General features: G+C 41.8%; 6 non-coding genes and 1 pseudogene across 6 annotated transcripts; all 7 read right to left on the reverse strand.

Moving 5' to 3' along the window:
• On the reverse strand, nucleotides 1-160 carry LOC142132621 (small nucleolar RNA U3; annotated as a pseudogene; the record flags this gene model as incomplete).
• A 1,961-nt stretch (nucleotides 161-2,121) lies between these two features.
• On the reverse strand, nucleotides 2,122-2,339 carry LOC142132594 (small nucleolar RNA U3). The gene has a single exon (XR_012686595.1). It is a non-coding gene; the product is annotated as a small nucleolar RNA U3 (small nucleolar RNA).
• Nucleotides 2,340-4,311: 1,972 nt separating this feature from the next.
• LOC142132602 (small nucleolar RNA U3) lies at nucleotides 4,312-4,529 on the reverse strand. The gene has a single exon (XR_012686602.1). It is a non-coding gene; the product is annotated as a small nucleolar RNA U3 (small nucleolar RNA).
• Nucleotides 4,530-6,488: 1,959 nt separating this feature from the next.
• On the reverse strand, nucleotides 6,489-6,706 carry LOC142132613 (small nucleolar RNA U3). The gene has a single exon (XR_012686612.1). It is a non-coding gene; the product is annotated as a small nucleolar RNA U3 (small nucleolar RNA).
• A 1,958-nt stretch (nucleotides 6,707-8,664) lies between these two features.
• Nucleotides 8,665-8,882, reverse strand: LOC142132583 (small nucleolar RNA U3). The gene has a single exon (XR_012686585.1). It is a non-coding gene; the product is annotated as a small nucleolar RNA U3 (small nucleolar RNA).
• Nucleotides 8,883-10,840: 1,958 nt separating this feature from the next.
• Nucleotides 10,841-11,058, reverse strand: LOC142132584 (small nucleolar RNA U3). The gene has a single exon (XR_012686586.1). It is a non-coding gene; the product is annotated as a small nucleolar RNA U3 (small nucleolar RNA).
• Nucleotides 11,059-16,027: 4,969 nt separating this feature from the next.
• LOC142132617 (small nucleolar RNA U3) lies at nucleotides 16,028-16,245 on the reverse strand. The gene has a single exon (XR_012686616.1). It is a non-coding gene; the product is annotated as a small nucleolar RNA U3 (small nucleolar RNA).
• Nucleotides 16,246-17,936: the final 1,691 nt, after the last annotated feature.

Below are 17,936 nucleotides of genomic sequence, written 5' to 3' on the forward strand. Positions count from 1 at the left end.
TTCAAAAGCAGATAGTAGCTACCATAAAGCAGCACTACAAGCTCACTTCACATTCAAGAGAAATCACTAAAACTCTTCCTCATGGTTGGTGAGTCTGTACACTTTAGAGCACATTTCCATATGTATAAACTATAGAAATGATCCCTGAAAGTATAGTCTTAACAAACTACTCTTCCATTAAGACACCAGCTGACATGGCAGCCTTTTTAATATTATAGCGATTTTTAACGTTTTTCGTGTTGAATTTCTAGTTTTATATTTTGGATGGTGATAAAGAATACTGCATTTATATTTAGAACCAACAATGTTCTCAACTGAATTTAATGAACATTTTGTTCTACTTTTGAGCACTCATTTGCTTATTTGTCATGGTGAAGTCGGAAGGGGATTTAGCTACTATCTTACAGACATGAAGTGCAGGGAGCCTATGCGGTCCTTCCATAGATGGCCACATGGCATACTACTCACAGTGGTCGCATAATCTATTCAGCTGTAGTACAATATTCTATGAATGAATGATGTGGCCGCCTATGCACAGACTACATATGGTGTCTACCATGGCAGCCCCCCCCCACACACACACTGGGTAAACACAAAACAAAAACAAAAAAGTTAAAATAAAACTTAAAGTAGCAAAAAAAATATAAAAAAGTTGGTGATCTGCAGTTCAGCCCGGGCAGGGGCAGGCTGGGTTCGGGGGCCGGGAGGCATCTCCCCCTTGGGTCGGTCCCATAGAGGGCTACTTTGGGCTGGGTCACTGGGCCACCTGCATATTTTTCCTTTAAAAGGTTCCTAATTGGCTGCTGAATCGAGTCTTGTCCCCTGAGCTAAAATTTGCCAGCCCTCCCCTGGGCCCTGGCCCCCTGGCATGCCAGGGCCCTGGTAGTTAGTACCCTACCCCCCATCAGCATCCCTGGTCATATCTTGTTCCTAATGTCTTGAATTGTACCAGAAAGTATGAATGATTATGTTTTACGGTGTATTGTGCTTACAGCTTCGCTGCAACGTAATACATTTGAACGTAATGTATTGTATGTTTTCTGTACCTTTATACAAAATAAAGATACATATTCAATCAAAAATTGTAAATCAATATTTGGCAGGTGTGGGTCTCAAATTGTTTGAAATTATCCAAAAACAAATTCCGGTACAATTACAATGAAATACAGATCCGAATTAAAATAGTAAGCACTAAAAACATTCATAATGGGAAAGAAAACTATGTATGGGCTGGAAGCTTGTGAGAAGGGCCCTTTAACCTCTCATACAAGTAACGCAATCATACTCCCAACAAGCAGAGGCGCGCAAACAATGCAACATAAAATGTTTTGATAACCTAATACCAACAAATTGCTTCCCCAGTTACATTTTTTTTTATTTTTTTTATTTCCTCTTATATATTGAAAGCCTGGGATCATGCTTTCGGGTCACTGAGCGCAAAAAATGTGTAAAAACACAAAAAAGTGCACAGGGTGCGGAACATCAAGCCCTCCTTAAAAGTGGAAGGTCCCCTTTATCTCCAACACCAAAAGGGGTCTTTTGGCCCCCCTTCACCCCAAAGCTCGGTGGTGTCCCTTTAGCCCTGGGTTTTGTCGAAGGTTTCCCCAGGGCAACTGAACTTTTGCCGCCCCCTTGAAAAGGGGAACCTCAGGCCACACCTCTACCCTAGATTGTGGTGAGGAGCTCATAGGGTCATCTGCACCCACCAATCTGTAAAATTCAAAAACAACAGTTGAGGTGACAAACCAAAGAGATGAATAAATAAGTAAGTGCAGAGCAAGTATGGCCCCAGTCTAATGGACAGGCTATTACAAAAATATGCTGTAAAAGAAATATTGGAAAAAACATGGTCCTCGTCTTACTCTATCAACAAGGTTTCCCATTCCTCAATGATTTTTAGATATCTTTGGCTCACTACAACAGAAGCACATAACCCAGGTTCTCTCAGCTGCACCAATCTCAGGCCAGATGACCAAAGTAGCTTGTCCTTATTAAGAAAACCATTTCTAATATCATAAGACAGAACTTTACAAAAACAACAGCAAAGCAAATCCAGCTATACTGAAATCTCAGCTTAAGTTCTTTCATAACATTCTCTGTTGTTAACAATTCAGAAACCCAACCACTCAGCTGGTGATTTCACTCCTCTACTCTTCCACAAAGGAAAAGAGAAACAGTCATCAAAAGCAGATAGTAGCTACCATAAAGCAGCACTACAAGCTCACTTCACATTCAAGAGAAATCACTAAAACTCTTCCTCATGGTTGGTGAGTCTGCACACTTTAGAGCACATTTCCATATGTATAAACTATAGAAATGATCCCTGAAAGTATAGTCTTAACAAACTACTCTTCCATTAAGACACCAGCTGACATGCCAGCCTTTTTAATATTATAGCGATTTTTAACGTTTTTCGTGTTTAATTTCTAGTTTTATATTTTGGATGGTGATAAAGAATACTGCATTTATATTTAGAACCAACAATGTTCTCAACTGAATTTAATGAATATTTTGTTCTACTTTTGAGCACTCATTTGCTTATTTGTCATGGTGAAGTCGGAAGGGGATTTAGCTACTATCTTACAGACATGAAGTGCAGGGAGCCTATGCGGTCCTTCCATAGATGGCCACATGGCATACTACTCACAGTGGTCGCATAATCTATTCAGCTGTAGTACAATATTCTATGAATGAATGATGTGGCCGCCTATGCACAGACTACATATGGTGTCTACCATGGCAGCCCCCCCCCCCCCCACACACACACACACACTGGGTAAACACAAAACAAAAACAAAAAAGTTAAAATAAAACTTGAAGTAGCAAAAAAAATATAAAAAAGTTGGTGATCTGCAGTGCAGCCCGGGCAGGGGCAGGCTGTGTTCGGGGGCCGGGAGGCATCTCCCCCTTGGGTCGGTCCCATAGAGGGCTACTTTGGGCTGGGTCACTGGGCCACCTGCATTTTTTTCCTTTAAAAGGTTCCTAATTGGCTGCTGAATCGAGTCTTGTCCCCTGAGCTAAAATTTGCCAGCCCTCCCCTGGGCCCTGGCCCCCTGGCATGCCAGGGCCCTGGTAGTTAGTACCCTACCCCCCATCAGCATCCCTGGTCATATCTTGTTCCTAATGTCTTGAATTGTACCAGAAAGTATGAATGATTATGTTTTACGGTGTATTGTGCTTACAGCTTCGCTGCAACGTAATACATTTGAACGTAATGTATTGTATGTTTTCTGTACCTTTATACAAAATAAAGATACATATTCAATCAAAAATTGTAAATCAATATTTGGCAGGTGTGGGTCTCAAATTGTTTGAAATTATCCAAAAACAAATTCCGGTACAATTACAATGAAATACAGATCCGAATTAAAATAGTAAGCACTAAAAACATTCATAATGGGAAAGAAAACTATGTATGGGCTGGAAGCTTGTGAGAAGGGCCCTTTAACCTCTCATACAAGTAACGCCATCATACTCCCAACAAGCAGAGGCGCGCAAACAATGCAACATAAAATGTTTTGATAACCTAATACCAACAAATTGCTTCCCCAGTTACATTTTTTTTTATTTTTTTTATTTCCTCTTATATATTGAAAGCCTGGGATCATGCTTTCGGGTCACTGAGCGCAAAAAATGTGTAAAAACACAAAAAAGTGCACAGGGTGCGGAACATCAAGCCCTCCTTAAAAGTGGAAGGTCCCCTTTATCTCCAACACCAAAAGGGGTCTTTTGGCCCCCCTTCACCGCAAAGCTCGGTGGTGTCCCTTTAGCCCTGGGTTTTGTCGAAGGTTTCCCCAGGGCAACTGAACTTTTGCCGCCCCCTTGAAAAGGGGAACCTCAGGCCACACCTCTACCCTAGATTGTGGTGAGGAGCTCATAGGGTCATCTGCACCCACCAATCTGTAAAATTCAAAAACAACAGTTGAGGTGACAAACCAAAGAGATGAATAAATAAGTAAGTGCAGAGCAAGCATGGCCCCAGTCTAATGGACAGGCTATTACAAAAATATGCTGTAAAAGAAATATTGGAAAAAACATGGTCCTCGTCTTACTTTATCAACAAGGTTTCCCATTCCTCAATGATTTTTAGATATCTTTGGCTCACTACAACAGAAGCACATAACCCAGTTTCTCTCAGCTGCACCAATCTCAGGCCAGATGACCAAAGTAGCTTGTCCTTATTAAGAAAACCATTTCTAATATCATAAGACAGAACTTTACAAAAACAACAGCAAAGCAAATCCAGCTATACTGAAATCTCAGCTTAAGTTCTTTCATAACATTCTCTGTTGTTAACAATTCAGAAACCCAACCACTCAGCTGGTGATTTCTCTCCTCTATTTTTCCACAAAGGAAAAGAGAAACAGTCATCAAAAGCAGATAGTAGCTACCATAAAGCAGCACTACAATCTCACTTCACATTCAAGAGAAATCACTAAAACTCTTCCTCATGGTTGGTGAGTCTGTACACTTTAGAGCACATTTCCATATGTATAAACTATAGAAATGATCCCTGAAAGTATAGTCTTAACAAACTACTCTTCCATTAAGACACCAGCTGACATGGCAGCCTTTTTAATATTATAGCGATTTTTAACGTTTTTCGTGTTGAATTTCTAGTTTTATATTTTGGATGGTGATAAAGAATACTGCATTTATATTTAGAACCAACAATGTTCTCAACTGAATTTAATGAATATTTTGTTCTACTTTTGAGCACTCATTTGCTTATTTGTCATGGTGAAGTCGGAAGGGGATTTAGCTACTATCTTACAGACATGAAGTGCAGGGAGCCTATGCGGTCCTTCCATAGATGGCCACATGGCATACTACTCACAGTGGTCGCATAATCTATTCAGCTGTAGTACAATATTCTATGAATGAATGATGTGGCCGCCTATGCACAGACTACATATGGTGTCTACCATGGCAGCCCCCCACACACACACTGGGTAAACACAAAACAAAAACAAAAAAGTTAAAATAAAACTTGAAGAAGCAAAAAAAAATATAAAAAAGTTGGTGATCTGCAGTGCAGCCCGGGCAGGGGCAGGCTGGGTTCGGGGGCCGGGAGGCATCTCCCCCTTGGGTCGGTCCCATAGAGGGCTACTTTGGGCTGGGTCACTGGGCCACCTGCATTTTTTTCCTTTAAAAGGTTCCTAATTGGCTGCTGAATCGAGTCTTGTCCCCTGAGCTAAAATTTGCCAGCCCTCCCCTGGGCCCTGGCCCCCTGGCATGCCAGGGCCCTGGTAGTTAGTACCCTACCCCCCATCAGCATCCCTGGTCATATCTTGTTCCTAATGTCTTGAATTGTACCAGAAAGTATGAATGATTATGTTTTACGGTGTATTGTGCTTACAGCTTCGCTGCAACGTAATACATTTGAACGTAATGTATTGTATGTTTTCTGTACCTTTATACAAAATAAAGATACATATTCAATCAAAAATTGTAAATCAATATTTGGCAGGTGTGGGTCTCAAATTGTTTGAAATTATCCAAAAACAAATTCCGGTACAATTACAATGAAATACAGATCCGAATTAAAATAGTAAGCACTAAAAACATTCATAATGGGAAAGAAAACTATGTATGGGCTGGAAGCTTGTGAGAAGGGCCCTTTAACCTCTCATACAAGTAACGCCATCATACTCCCAACAAGCAGAGGCGCGCAAACAATGCAACATAAAATGTTTTGATAACCTAATACCAACAAATTGCTTCCCCAGTTACATTTTTTTTTATTTTTTTTATTTCCTCTTATATATTGAAAGCCTGGGATCATGCTTTCGGGTCACTGAGCGCAAAAAATGTGTAAAAACACAAAAAAGTGCACAGGGTGCGGAACATCAAGCCCTCCTTAAAAGTGGAAGGTCCCCTTTATCTCCAACACCAAAAGGGGTCTTTTGGCCCCCCTTCACCGCAAAGCTCGGTGGTGTCCCTTTAGCCCTGGGTTTTGTCGAAGGTTTCCCCAGGGCAACTGAACTTTTGCCGCCCCCTTGAAAAGGGGAACCTCAGGCCACACCTCTACCCTAGATTGTGGTGAGGAGCTCATAGGGTCATCTGCACCCACCAATCTGTAAAATTCAAAAACAACAGTTGAGGTGACAAACCAAAGAGATGAATAAATAAGTAAGTGCAGAGCAAGTATGGCCCCAGTCTAATGGACAGGCTATTACAAAAATATGCTGTAAAAGAAATATTGGAAAAAACATGGTCCTCGTCTTACTCTATCAACAAGGTTTCCCATTCCTCAATGATTTTTAGATATCTTTGGCTCACTACAACAGAAGCACATAACCCAGGTTCTCTCAGCTGCACCAATCTCAGGCCAGATGACCAAAGTAGCTTGTCCTTATTAAGAAAACCATTTCTAATATCATAAGACAGAACTTTACAAAAACAACAGCAAAGCAAATCCAGCTATACTGAAATCTCAGCTTAAGTTCTTTCATAACATTCTCTGTTGTTAACAATTCAGAAACCCAACCACTCAGCTGGTGATTTCACTCCTCTACTCTTCCACAAAGGAAAAGAGAAACAGTCATCAAAAGCAGATAGTAGCTACCATAAAGCAGCACTACAAGCTCACTTCACATTCAAGAGAAATCACTAAAACTCTTCCTCATGGTTGGTGAGTCTGTACACTTTAGAGCACATTTCCATATGTATAAACTATAGAAATGATCCATGAAAGTATAGTCTTAACAAACTACTCTTCCATTAAGACACCAGCTGACATGGCAGCCTTTTTAATATTATAGCGATTTTTAACGTTTTTCGTGTTGAATTTCTAGTTTTATATTTTGGATGGTGATAAAGAATACTGCATTTATATTTAGAACCAACAATGTTCTCAACTGAATTTAATGAATATTTTGTTCTACTTTTGAGCACTCATTTGCTTATTTGTCATGGTGAAGTCGGAAGGGGATTTAGCTACTATCTTACAGACATGAAGTGCAGGGAGCCTATGCGGTCCTTCCATAGATGGCCACATGGCATACTACTCACAGTGGTCGCATAATCTATTCAGCTGTAGTACAATATTCTATGAATGAATGATGTGGCCGCCTATGCACAGACTACATATGGTGTCTACCATGGCAGCCCCCCACACACACACTGGGTAAACACAAAACAAAAACAAAAAAGTTAAAATAAAACTTGAAGAAGCAAAAAAAATATAAAAAAGTTGGTGATCTGCAGTGCAGCCCGGGCAGGGGCAGGCTGGGTTCGGGGGCCGGGAGGCATCTCCCCCTTGGGTCGGTCCCATAGAGGGCTACTTTGGGCTGGGTCACTGGGCCACCTGCATTTTTTTCCTTTAAAAGGTTCCTAATTGGCTGCTGAATCGAGTCTTGTCCCCTGAGCTAAAATTTGCCAGCCCTCCCCTGGGCCCTGGCCCCCTGGCATGCCAGGGCCCTGGTAGTTAGTACCCTACCCCCCATCAGCATCCCTGGTCATATCTTGTTCCTAATGTCTTGAATTGTACCAGAAAGTATGAATGATTATGTTTTACGGTGTATTGTGCTTACAGCTTCGCTGCAACGTAATACATTTGAACGTAATGTATTGTATGTTTTCTGTACCTTTATACAAAATAAAGATACATATTCAATCAAAAATTGTAAATCAATATTTGGCAGGTGTGGGTCTCAAATTGTTTGAAATTATCCAAAAACAAATTCCGGTACAATTACAATGAAATACAGATCCGAATTAAAATAGTAAGCACTAAAAACATTCATAATGGGAAAGAAAACTATGTATGGGCTGGAAGCTTGTGAGAAGGGCCCTTTAACCTCTCATACAAGTAACGCCATCATACTCCCAACAAGCAGAGGCGCGCAAACAATGCAACATAAAATGTTTTGATAACCTAATACCAACAAATTGCTTCCCCAGTTACATTTTTTTTTATTTTTTTTATTTCCTCTTATATATTGAAAGCCTGGGATCATGCTTTCGGGTCACTGAGCGCAAAAAATGTGTAAAAACACAAAAAAGTGCACAGGGTGCGGAACATCAAGCCCTCCTTAAAAGTGGAAGGTCCCCTTTATCTCCAACACCAAAAGGGGTCTTTTGGCCCCCCTTCACCGCAAAGCTCGGTGGTGTCCCTTTAGCCCTGGGTTTTGTCGAAGGTTTCCCCAGGGCAACTGAACTTTTGCCGCCCCCTTGAAAAGGGGAACCTCAGGCCACACCTCTACCCTAGATTGTGGTGAGGAGCTCATAGGGTCATCTGCACCCACCAATCTGTAAAATTCAAAAACAACAGTTGAGGTGACAAACCAAAGAGATGAATAAATAAGTAAGTGCAGAGCAAGTATGGCCCCAGTCTAATGGACAGGCTATTACAAAAATATGCTGTAAAAGAAATATTGGAAAAAACATGGTCCTCGTCTTAGTCTATCAACAAGGTTTCCCATTCCTCAATGATTTTTAGATATCTTTGGCTCACTACAACAGAAGCACATAACCCAGGTTCTCTCAGCTGCACCAATCTCAGGCCAGATGACCAAAGTAGCTTGTCCTTATTAAGAAAACCATTTCTAATATCATAAGACAGAACTTTACAAAAACAACAGCAAAGCAAATCCAGCTATACTGAAATCTCAGCTTAAGTTCTTTCATAACATTCTCTGTTGTTAACAATTCAGAAACCCGACCACTCAGCTGGTGATTTCACTCCTCTACTCTTCCACAAAGGAAAAGAGAAACAGTCATCAAAAGCAGATAGTAGCTACCATAAAGCAGCACTACAAGCTCACTTCACATTCAAGAGAAATCACTAAAACTCTTCCTCATGGTTGGTGAGTCTGTACACTTTAGAGCACATTTCCATATGTATAAACTATAGAAATGATCCCTGAAAGTATAGTCTTAACAAACTACTCTTCCATTAAGACACCAGCTGACATGGCAGCCTTTTTAATATTATAGCGATTTTTAACGTTTTTCGTGTTGAATTTCTAGTTTTATATTTTGGATGGTGATAAAGAATACTGCATTTATATTTAGAACCAACAATGTTCTCAACTGAATTTAATGAATATTTTGTTCTACTTTTGAGCACTCATTTGCTTATTTGTCATGGTGAAGTCGGAAGGGGATTTAGCTACTATCTTACAGACATGAAGTGCAGGGAGCCTATGCGGTCCTTCCATAGATGGCCACATGGCATACTACTCACAGTGGTCGCATAATCTATTCAGCTGTAGTACAATATTCTATGAATGAATGATGTGGCCGCCTATGCACAGACTACATATGGTGTCTACCATGGCAGCCCCCCACACACACACTGGGTAAACACAAAACAAAAACAAAAAAGTTAAAATAAAACTTGAAGAAGCAAAAAAAATATAAAAAAGTTGGTGATCTGCAGTGCAGCCCGGGCAGGGGCAGGCTGGGTTCGGGGGCCGGGAGGCATCTCCCCCTTGGGTCGGTCCCATAGAGGGCTACTTTGGGCTGGGTCACTGGGCCACCTGCATTTTTTTCCTTTAAAAGGTTCCTAATTGGCTGCTGAATCGAGTCTTGTCCCCTGAGCTAAAATTTGCCAGCCCTCCCCTGGGCCCTGGCCCCCTGGCATGCCAGGGCCCTGGTAGTTAGTACCCTACCCCCCATTAGCATCCCTGGTCATATCTTGTTCCTAATGTCTTGAATTGTACCAGAAAGTATGAATGATTATGTTTTACGGTGTATTGTGCTTACAGCTTCGCTGCAACGTAATACATTTGAACGTAATGTATTGTATGTTTTCTGTACCTTTATACAAAATAAAGATACATATTCAATCAAAAATTGTAAATCAATATTTGGCAGGTGTGGGTCTCAAATTGTTTGAAATTATCCAAAAACAAATTCCGGTACAATTACAATGAAATACAGATCCGAATTAAAATAGTAAGCACTAAAAACATTCATAATGGGAAAGAAAACTATGTATGGGCTGGAAGCTTGTGAGAAGGGTCCTTTAACCTCTCATACAAGTAACGCCATCATACTCCCAACAAGCAGAGGCGCGCAAACAATGCAACATAAAATGTTTTGATAACCTAATACCAACAAATTGCTTCCCCAGTTACATTTTTTTTTATTTTTTTTATTTCCTCTTATATATTGAAAGCCTGGGATCATGCTTTCGGGTCACTGAGCGCAAAAAATGTGTAAAAACACAAAAAAGTGCACAGGGTGCGGAACATCAAGCCCTCCTTAAAAGTGGAAGGTCCCCTTTATCTCCAACACCAAAAGGGGTCTTTTGGCCCCCCTTCACCGCAAAGCTCGGTGGTGTCCCTTTAGCCCTGGGTTTTGTCGAAGGTTTCCCCAGGGCAACTGAACTTTTGCCGCCCCCTTGAAAAGGGGAACCTCAGGCCACACCTCTACCCTAGATTGTGGTGAGGAGCTCATAGGGTCATCTGCACCCACCAATCTGTAAAATTCAAAAACAACAGTTGAGGTGACAAACCAAAGAGATGAATAAATAAGTAAGTGCAGAGCAAGTATGGCCCCAGTCTAATGGACAGGCTATTACAAAAATATGCTGTAAAAGAAATATTGGAAAAAACATGGTCCTCGTCTTACTCTATCAACAAGGTTTCCCATTCCTCAATGATTTTTAGATATCTTTGGCTCACTACAACAGAAGCACATAACCCAGGTTCTCTCAGCTGCACCAATCTCAGGCCAGATGACCAAAGTAGCTTGTCCTTATTAAGAAAACCATTTCTAATATCATAAGACAGAACTTTACAAAAACAACAGCAAAGCAAATCCAGCTATACTGAAATCTCAGCTTAAGTTCTTTCATAACATTCTCTGTTGTTAACAATTCAGAAACCCGACCACTCAGCTGGTGATTTCACTCCTCTACTCTTCCACAAAGGAAAAGAGAAACAGTCATCAAAAGCAGATAGTAGCTACCATAAAGCAGCACTACAAGCTCACTTCACATTCAAGAGAAATCACTAAAACTCTTCCTCATGGTTGGTGAGTCTGTACACTTTAGAGCACATTTCCATATGTATAAACTATAGAAATGATCCCTGAAAGTATAGTCTTAACAAACTACTCTTCCATTAAGACACCAGCTGACATGGCAGCCTTTTTAATATTATAGCGATTTTTAACGTTTTTCGTGTTGAATTTCTAGTTTTATATTTTGGATGGTGATAAAGAATACTGCATTTATATTTAGAACCAACAATGTTCTCAACTGAATTTAATGAATATTTTGTTCTACTTTTGAGCACTCATTTGCTTATTTGTCATGGTGAAGTCGGAAGGGGATTTAGCTACTATCTTACAGACATGAAGTGCAGGGAGCCTATGCGGTCCTTCCATAGATGGCCACATGGCATACTACTCACAGTGGTCGCATAATCTATTCAGCTGTAGTACAATATTCTATGAATGAATGATGTGGCCGCCTATGCACAGACTACATATGGTGTCTACCATGGCAGCCCCCCACACACACACTGGGTAAACACAAAACAAAAACAAAAAAGTTAAAATAAAACTTGAAGAAGCAAAAAAAATATAAAAAAGTTGGTGATCTGCAGTGCAGCCCGGGCAGGGGCAGGCTGGGTTCGGGGGCCGGGAGGCATCTCCCCCTTGGGTCGGTCCCATAGAGGGCTACTTTGGGCTGGGTCACTGGGCCACCTGCATTTTTTTCCTTTAAAAGGTTCCTAATTGGCTGCTGAATCGAGTCTTGTCCCCTGAGCTAAAATTTGCCAGCCCTCCCCTGGGCCCTGGCCCCCTGGCATGCCAGGGCCCTGGTAGTTAGTACCCTACCCCAGGGCCGGATTAAGGGGGGGGCACAGGGGGCATGTGCCCCGGGCCCCCCTCTCTCAGGGGGGCCCCCCGGACCAGCTGTGGCTCTTTTTGCTGCCGCCAAATGTCAGTCTACAGGGGGCAGCACAGGGTTCCGTTTTTAAGTGCTCTGTCGGCACTATAAGCACAGGTAAGCTTTTGCTTTTTTTTTTTTTGAGTGTTCTGGGCTTCCTTAGCTGCGTGTAGATGACAGTGTGAGGAGGAGCAGAGAAGAGCTGCCCTGCCTGTCTGTGGGGGATAAGGTAAGTTAAGATCTGCTGTGTGTGTGACTTTGTGTGTGTGTGTGACTTTCTGTGTGTGTGACTGTGTGTGTGTGTGAGACTTTCTGTGTGTGTGACTGTGTGTGTGTGAGACTTTCTGTGTGTGTGTGTGTTTGTGTGAGACTTTCTGTGTGTGTGACTGTGTGTATGAGACTTTCTGTGTGTGTGAAACTTTCTGTGTGTGTGTGTGTGTGTGTGTGTGTGTGTGTGTGTGTGTGTGTGTGTGTGTGTGTGTGTGTGTGTGTGTGTGTGTGTGTGTGTGTGTGTGACTGTGTCTGTGTGTGTTTCAGCCAGAGGAGGAGGTGATTATGAAAATGAAGGGGATAATTGTGGACAAGGAGGGGGTGATTTATGGACAAGGAGAGGGTGATTTATGGACAAGGAGAGGGGGTGATTTATGGACAAGGAGAGGGGATGATTTATGGACAAGGAGGGGGGGGGGTGATTTATGGACAAGGAGAGGGGGTGATTTATGGACAAGGAGAGGGGGTGATTTATGGACAAGGAGAGGGGGTGATTTATGGACAAGGAGAGGGGGTGATTTATGGACAAGGAGGGGGTGATTTATGGACAAGGAGAGGGGGTGATTTATGGACAAGGAGAGGGGGTGATTTATGGACAAGGAGAGGGGGTGATTTATGGACAAGGAGAGGGGGTGATTTATGGACAAGGAGGGGGTGATTTATGGACAAGGAGAGGGGGTGATTTATGGACAAGGAGAGGGGGTGATTTATGGACAAGGAGAGGGGATGATTTATGGACAAGGAGAGGGGATGATTTATGGACAAGGAGGGGGTGATTTATGGACAAGGAGGGGGGGGGTGATTTATGGACAAGGAGAGGGGGTGATTTATGGACAAGGAGAGGGGATGATTTATGGACAAGGAGGGGGGGGGGTGATTTATGGACAAGGAGGGGGGGGTGATTTATGGACAAGGAGAGGGGGTGATTTATGGACAAGTAGAGGGGGTGATTTATGGACAAGGAGAGGGGGTGATTTATGGACAAGAAGGGGGTGATTTATGGACAAGGAGGGGGTGATTTATGGACAAGGAGGGGGTGATTTATGGACAAGGAGAGGGGGTGATTTATGGACAAGGAGAGGGGGTGATTTATGGACAAGGAGAGGGGGTGATTTATGGACAAGGAGAGGGGATGATTTATGGACAAGGAGGGGGTGATTTATGGACAAGGAGGGGGGGGGTGATTTATGGACAAGGAGAGGGGGTGATTTATGGACAAGGAGAGGGGGTGATTTATGGACAAGGAGAGGGTGATTTATGGACAAGGAGAGGGGGTGATTTATGGACAAGGAGAGGGGGTGATTTATGGACAAGGAGAGGGGGTGATTTATGGACAAGGAGAGGGGGTGATTTATGGACAAGGAGAGGGGGTGATTTATGGACAAGGAGAAGGGGTGATTTATGGACAAGGAGAGGGGGTGATTATGGACAAGGAGGATGTGATTATACAAATAGAGGGGGTTGCAGAGTGACAACCCAGGAAGGGAAACCAACGCTGATGAGAAGGGGATTGAAGATGCTAAGTAGGTGGGGAATGAGGAGTGAGAGGGAAGATAGAGGATTAAGATGAAGAAGAGGATTGAGGAGTGGGATGTTGGGGATATAAATGGAGAACAGAGAAGTACGATGTGCTCAGACCTAGATTGTCTATTTATTGTGGACCCTCTCTCCATGCCCCAGGGAAGTAGCATTTCTAAAAGTGGGCATTATGGGAAAAATGACAAAATTATGGCCACTCATTCTGTTAGCTCTCCTAAAGAGGACATACACTTACTTTATATGGAAACGTATAATGTACAAAATGTAATATGCCTCCATGCTAGCTCTGTTGCCTTGCAACAAATCAGGCCTGCTAGTGCTTAGCTGGACTAGGCTGTTAGGGATAACCAATATATACTTACATATAGTAAGGTTATTTTGTTAATTATTTGTGGAGTGATTGTGAGGTATTTAATGTGTGCTTGAGTTTGGGGAGAAGGAGTGCTATTTATTAAATGTGAATATGAATTATAAAATGTTGGCAATGGTTTTGAAAAATAGGTTTATTTATTACATGTAAATGCTATTCATTTACACCAGGCTGTTTGGTGGAGAGGGAAATAAGTTTATTAAATGTGTACGCTATTAATTTAATGTCGGGGCTGCTTGGGGAAAATAGTTCTATTATTAAAAGTGAATAGTATTAATTTAATTTAATTCAAAATTTGGGGCTGGTTGCAGGGAGGGAGGCCTAATTATTAAAGGTTGTGCTACTGATTTATTAACCGGACTCTTTGGGGACTCCTAAACTTTATGTACCTGTTTTTGTTTCAAAATAGGCCCCGACATTCCAGAATCTACACAAGCAGCAACTGAGCTTAAGACACCAGCAGCCACAGGTGGTGAAAGTGACAACAGCAGGTAGGAAAGAGCAGGGCCATCTTCCAACTGTTCTCAATATGGTGGGACTGTCCAGAATTTGGGTGACTGTCTCACTTAGTTAGGATTTGGTCTGACTACAAGGACAGTTGGGAGGTATGTCCTACTTCACACTGTTATTCTTGTGAAGGCAGAGTTGTGTGCATCTAACAGTAGTGCACATAGCATTGCCTGTTTATTTGTTTAAAATGAATATCATATTCGACAATATGGGGCCCCCCTGTCTTAAGTGCCCCGGGCCCCCCAGAACCTTAATCCAGCTCTGCCCTACCCCCCATCAGCATCCCTGGTCATATCTTGTTCCTAATGTCTTGAATTGTACCAGAAAGTATGAATGATTATGTTTTACGGTGTATTGTGCTTACAGCTTCGCTGCAACGTAATACATTTGAACGTAATGTATTGTATGTTTTCTGTACCTTTATACAAAATAAAGATACATATTCAATCAAAAATTGTAAATCAATATTTGGCAGGTGTGGGTCTCAAATTGTTTGAAATTATCCAAAAACAAATTCCGGTACAATTACAATGAAATACAGATCCGAATTAAAATAGTAAGCACTAAAAACATTCATAATGGGAAAGAAAACTATGTATGGGCTGGAAGCTTGTGAGAAGGGCCCTTTAACCTCTCATACAAGTAACGCCATCATACTCCCAACAAGCAGAGGCGCGCAAACAATGCAACATAAAATGTTTTGATAACCTAATACCAACAAATTGCTTCCCCAGTTACATTTTTTTTTATTTTTTTTATTTCCTCTTATATATTGAAAGCCTGGGATCATGCTTTCGGGTCACTGAGCGCAAAAAATGTGTAAAAACACAAAAAAGTGCACAGGGTGCGGAACATCAAGCCCTCCTTAAAAGTGGAAGGTCCCCTTTATCTCCAACACCAAAAGGGGTCTTTTGGCCCCCCTTCACCGCAAAGCTCGATGGTGTCCCTTTAGCCCTGGGTTTTGTCGAAGGTTTCCCCAGGGCAACTGAACTTTTGCCGCCCCCTTGAAAAGGGGAACCTCAGGCCACACCTCTACCCTAGATTGTGGTGAGGAGCTCATAGGGTCATCTGCACCCACCAATCTGTAAAATTCAAAAACAACAGTTGAGGTGACAAACCAAAGAGATGAATAAATAAGTAAGTGCAGAGCAAGTATGGCCCCAGTCTAATGGACAGGCTATTACAAAAATATGCTGTAAAAGAAATATTGGAAAAAACATGGTCCTCGTCTTACTCTAGCAACAAGGTTTCCCATTCCTCAATGATTTTTAGATATCTTTGGCTCACTACAACAGAAGCACATAACCCAGGTTCTCTCAGCTGCACCAATCTCAGGCCAGATGACCAAAGTAGCTTGTCCTTATTAACAAAACCATTTCTAATATCATAAGACAGAACTTTACAAAAACAACAGCAAAGGAAATCCAGCTATACTGAAATCTTGGCTTAAGTTCTTTCATAACATTCTCTGTTGTTAACAATTCAGAAACCCAACCATTCAGCTGGTGATTTCACTCCTCTACTCTTCCACAAAGGAAAAGAGAAACAGTCATCAAAAGCAGATAGTAGCTACCATAAAGCAGCACTACAAGCTCACTTCACATTCAAGAGAAATCACTAAAACTCTTCCTCATGGTTGGTGAGTCTGTACACTTTAGAGCACATTTCCAAATGTATAAACTATAGAAATGATCCCTGAAAGTATAGTCTTAACAAACTACTCTTCCATTAAGACACCAGCTGACATGGCAGCCTTTTTAATATTATAGCGATTTTTAACGTTTTTCGTGTTGAATTTCTAGTTTTATATTTTGGATGGTGATAAAGAATACTGCATTTATATTTAGAACCAACAATGTTCTCAACTGAATTTAATGAATATTTTGTTCTACTTTTGAGCACTCATTTGCTTATTTGTCATGGTGAAGTCGGAAGGGGATTTAGCTACTATCTTACAGACATGAAGTGCAGGGAGCCTATGCGGTCCTTCCATAGATGGCCACATGGCATACTACTCACAGTGGTCGCATAATCTATTCAGCTGTAGTACAATATTCTATGAATGAATGATGTGGCCGCCTATGCACAGACTACATATGGTGTCTACCATGGCAGCCCCCCCCCCCCCCCCACACACACACACACACTGGGTAAACACAAAACAAAAACAAAAACGTTAAAATAAAACTTAAAGTAGCAAAAAAAATATAAAAAAGTTGGTGATCTGCAGTTCAGCCCGGGCAGGGGCAGGCTGGGTTCGGGGGCCGGGAGGCATCTCCCCCTTGGGTCGGTCCCATAGAGGGCTACTTTGGGCTGGGTCACTGGGCCACCTGCATTTTTTTCCTTTAAAAGGTTCCTAATTGGCTGCTGAATCGAGTCTTGTCCCCTGAGCTAAAATTTGCCAGCCCTCCCCTGGGCCCTGGCCCCCTGGCATGCCAGGGCCCTGGTAGTTAGTACCCTACCCCCCATCAGCATCCCTGGTCATATCTTGTTCCTAATGTCTTGAATTGTACCAGAAAGTATGAATGATTATGTTTTACGGTGTATTGTGCTTACAGCTTCGCTGCAACGTAATACATTTGAACGTAATGTATTGTATGTTTTCTTTACCTTTATACAAAATAAAGATACATATTCAATCAAAAATTGTAAATCAATATTTGGCAGGTGTGGGTCTCAAATTGTTTGAAATTATCCAAAAACAAATTCCTGTACAATTACAATGAAATACAGATCCGAATTAAAATAGTAAGCACTAAAAACATTCATAATGGGAAAGAAAACTATGTATGGGCTGGAAGCTTGTGAGAAGGGCCCTTTAACCTCTCATACAAGTAACGCCATCATACTCCCAACAAGCAGAGGCGCGCAAACAATGCAACATAAAATGTTTTGATAACCTAATACCAACAAATTGCTTCCCCAGTTACATTTTTTTTTTTTTTTTTTTTAATTTCCTCTTATATATTGAAAGCCTGGGATCATGCTTTCGGGTCACTGAGCGCAAAAAATGTGTAAAAACACAAAAAAGTGCACAGGGTGCGGAACATCAAGCCCTCCTTAAAAGTGGAAGGTCCCCTTTATCTCCAACACCAAAAGGGGTCTTTTGGCCCCCCTTCACCGCAAAGCTCGGTGGTGTCCCTTTAGCCCTGGGTTTTGTCGAAGGTTTCCCCAGGGCAACTGAACTTTTGCCGCCCCCTTGAAAAGGGGAACCTCAGGCCACACCTCTACCCTAGATTGTGGTGAGGAGCTCATAGGGTCATCTGCACCCACCAATCTGTAAAATTCAAAAACAACAGTTGAGGTGACAAACCAAAGAGATGAATAAATAAGTAAGTGCAGAGCAAGTATTGCCCCAGTCTAATGGACAGGCTATTACAAAAATATGCTGTAAAAGAAATA

Source organism: Mixophyes fleayi, unplaced genomic scaffold, assembly GCF_038048845.1.
Source record: "Mixophyes fleayi isolate aMixFle1 unplaced genomic scaffold, aMixFle1.hap1 Scaffold_362, whole genome shotgun sequence".
In the NCBI taxonomy this organism is placed as follows: Eukaryota; Metazoa; Chordata; class Amphibia; order Anura; family Limnodynastidae; genus Mixophyes; species Mixophyes fleayi.